We start from the raw sequence: 2,858 nt of genomic DNA on the forward strand, positions 1-2,858 counted from the left end.
GCCTGCCAGCCCCACCCATCCTTTCTCCTGACTTGCTATTGGCCGTTCAGTTCTTTATTAGACCAATCAGGTGTTTTAGACAGGCCCAGTAACACAGCTTCACAGAGTTAAACAAATGCAACACATCTTTGCATCATTAAACAAATGTTCCACAGCATAAACAAATGTAACACATCTTAAAATAATATTCTACAACAGGGTATCATAGAGTTCAGGCTCTGAAATCTACTAGTATAGCCATGGCTATCCTTGAACTCCTTTTTTATTTATTTACTTAGTGTATGTGTGTGTGTGTGTGGTGTGACAACAAGTAAACAAAGAGACTTTTTAAATAAAGGAAAATTCAAGGATCACAAAAGTTACACAGGGCCTAGACAAAGAGAACCAGAGACACAAAGAAGAGGTAGTTGAGGAAGTAGGAGAAAAAAACGTAAGAATTCCTCAAGAAAGGGGACTTAACAGCAAATTACAATGGTTCATGCCTGTATTCCCAGCACTTGGGAGACTGAGGCAGGAGGACCACAAATTCAAAGACAGCCTGGTCCACACCCTGAGACCCTTGCATAGTACATGTGAAGGCCTAGGCAGGACTCCCCAGCACCACTCACAAACAAAAGAAACAGTGAAACAGAATAGAAGGTCAACCACAAGGAAGCAAGATAAGGATTTGGATTTATCAATAAAGAGGTAGCATATACCCAGAGAAGAGTGATTTTAGGCAAGGTGGACCTGAATGGACAAAAACTGAGGCAATCAGCCTGTACACTTCACTGATAGCTCCCATCCTCCTAGACCAGGGCTTCTCAAATTCTAATATGCGTAGGGATCAATTATATTGCAGATGCGATTGCCAGTGTCTGGCTGAAGCTTCTTCATATGTCTATCAAGCCTCCTGGTGGTGTGTTTCCTTGGACTGACACAACGTATTTAGGACCAGCAAATTCAGTCTTGAAAAGCTCAAGGGCTTGAACATTTTTAAAGGTTTACCAAAGACACACCTGTGGAAAGATGAAAATGACTTCTTAGATTATTATTTATATCAGAAAACAACAATGAAAAGAAAAAAACCAAGGACATTTCTGTCTCTGTGCCCAATTCCTCTCCCAGCCCATGTCTTGTTCATGAACATCTCCATTTGGGTCACTGAACCCCATTTCCTTCCCTACAGTGTTTTTACAATTTACTCCCTTGTTAGGTTTTAGCCAGGTGAGCAAAGATTATTTCCCAACAGCTTTGCTGAAGTACAATTATTAACATATCATAAAGCCCACTCTTTCAAAGTATATAATTCAATGAAAGCCCGTCCTTATTTATCTTGGCATCCTCTAGGCTTCAGAATCACCCAAAGAGCATTAAAAACTGTCTCCTGTTGGTCCTCACTCCCAGAGGTTTTAACTTAATTGAGCCCAGGCATGACGTATTTTTTTAAGTCCCCAAATAAACTTAACTTGCAGCTAAGCGTGTCTGAAAATGCTCGGCACACTGCAGGTGGGTATGTTAAGGGTTGTTTGCTGTGGCCATCCACGCATCTTAACTTCTGGTATCCAGTTAACTCCTTGTCTCTCTAGAGCCCACTGTCTCCTGTCATGTTAAATGTCTACTTAGGACGGTGTTCTCAACACTAGGCTTGGCTACACAGCCATTTCAGGCCAGCCTGGGCTAGATGTCACAGAAATTATGTTATACCACCAAGTTTCTGCCCTCAATAGTCAGGGATAACACGATTTTCATTCGGGAATCAGTAATGTATAGACCGAGCTCAAGACCTCATTCATTTTGGAGACCAATGATAAAACAGTAGTTTGACTAATTTCTGATGATGGAAGGTGCCTTTATTATTATTTTTCTTTCATCAAGGACCTGACAAACATTGAAAATGTTAACAGGGTAGTCCGGTTTTCGCTTTCCACAAGCTGGGAGCTTTTTGAGGGGATCTGTTCAGTCATACACATCACGGCATTCCTGGGCTGCCACATATTAGATAATACTGGTGGGATGAATGTAGTTACACTTCCTACCTCGGTGTATAAATATGACTTTGACTGGATAGGGAGCCGCACAACTTTCCCATTTTGATTCTCTTTGCAGTTCTTAACTAAGGTTCTCTGAACTGGGCCACTCCTTAATCTGCATGGGCTACAAGGAACAGAAGGTGGTTTTACTTTTTACCTCCACCTACGTGAGGTTTTGTAAACATTCAAGGCGAGTAAGGACTGTCTTCTGGGACAAATGAAAAGCAAGCTTCTTGAGACTAAGGATACCCCAGCAAGTTCGGTCCTTTAGCTTTTCCCGTAATGCTTCTTAACACCCCCAAAAACAGATCCCAAGGGTCCGCGTGGGCATCCCGACCGCGCCCCCTGGTCAGCAGCAGCGTGATTCCTTCTCGGGAGGGTTACGCCCCAGGGCGCAAGTGGAGCGACTCAAGCATTAAACAAGACAATGTAAAAGCAGTCTAGCCAAGAAGAGACAGTGTTATTTTGGCAGCTAGCTTCTCCCCCAGAGCCTCCACCCAATCCCTTGGGCCAGGCGCCCAGAACTCAGACTGTGGCCGGCTCCAGAAGCCCAGCTCCCTCCACGTGTCCTGTCTTCCCAGCAGCCTCTCCGCCGCCTGGGGAGGAAAATCTCCTGACAACTCGCGGTCTGTGGACTACATCTCCCGGGAAGCACCGCGCCACTTCTCGAGCCACCACCCGGCGCGCAGGCGCCCTGCGCTCTGTCAACAAGCGGGGCTGGGGACGATTGTGTGCGCTTCCTGATGGGATTTGTAGTTTCTCCGGCGCTCTCCGACCTGCCCATCAGCCGCTCGAGGACTACAAGTCTCGGCTACCCCGGCGCGGAGAGCCCGGTCACGTGTCAGG

Source organism: Peromyscus californicus, unplaced genomic scaffold, assembly GCF_007827085.1.
Source record: "Peromyscus californicus insignis strain IS unplaced genomic scaffold, ASM782708v3 Scaffold_15__1_contigs__length_86483966, whole genome shotgun sequence".
NCBI lineage: Eukaryota > Metazoa > Chordata > Mammalia > Rodentia > Cricetidae > Peromyscus > Peromyscus californicus.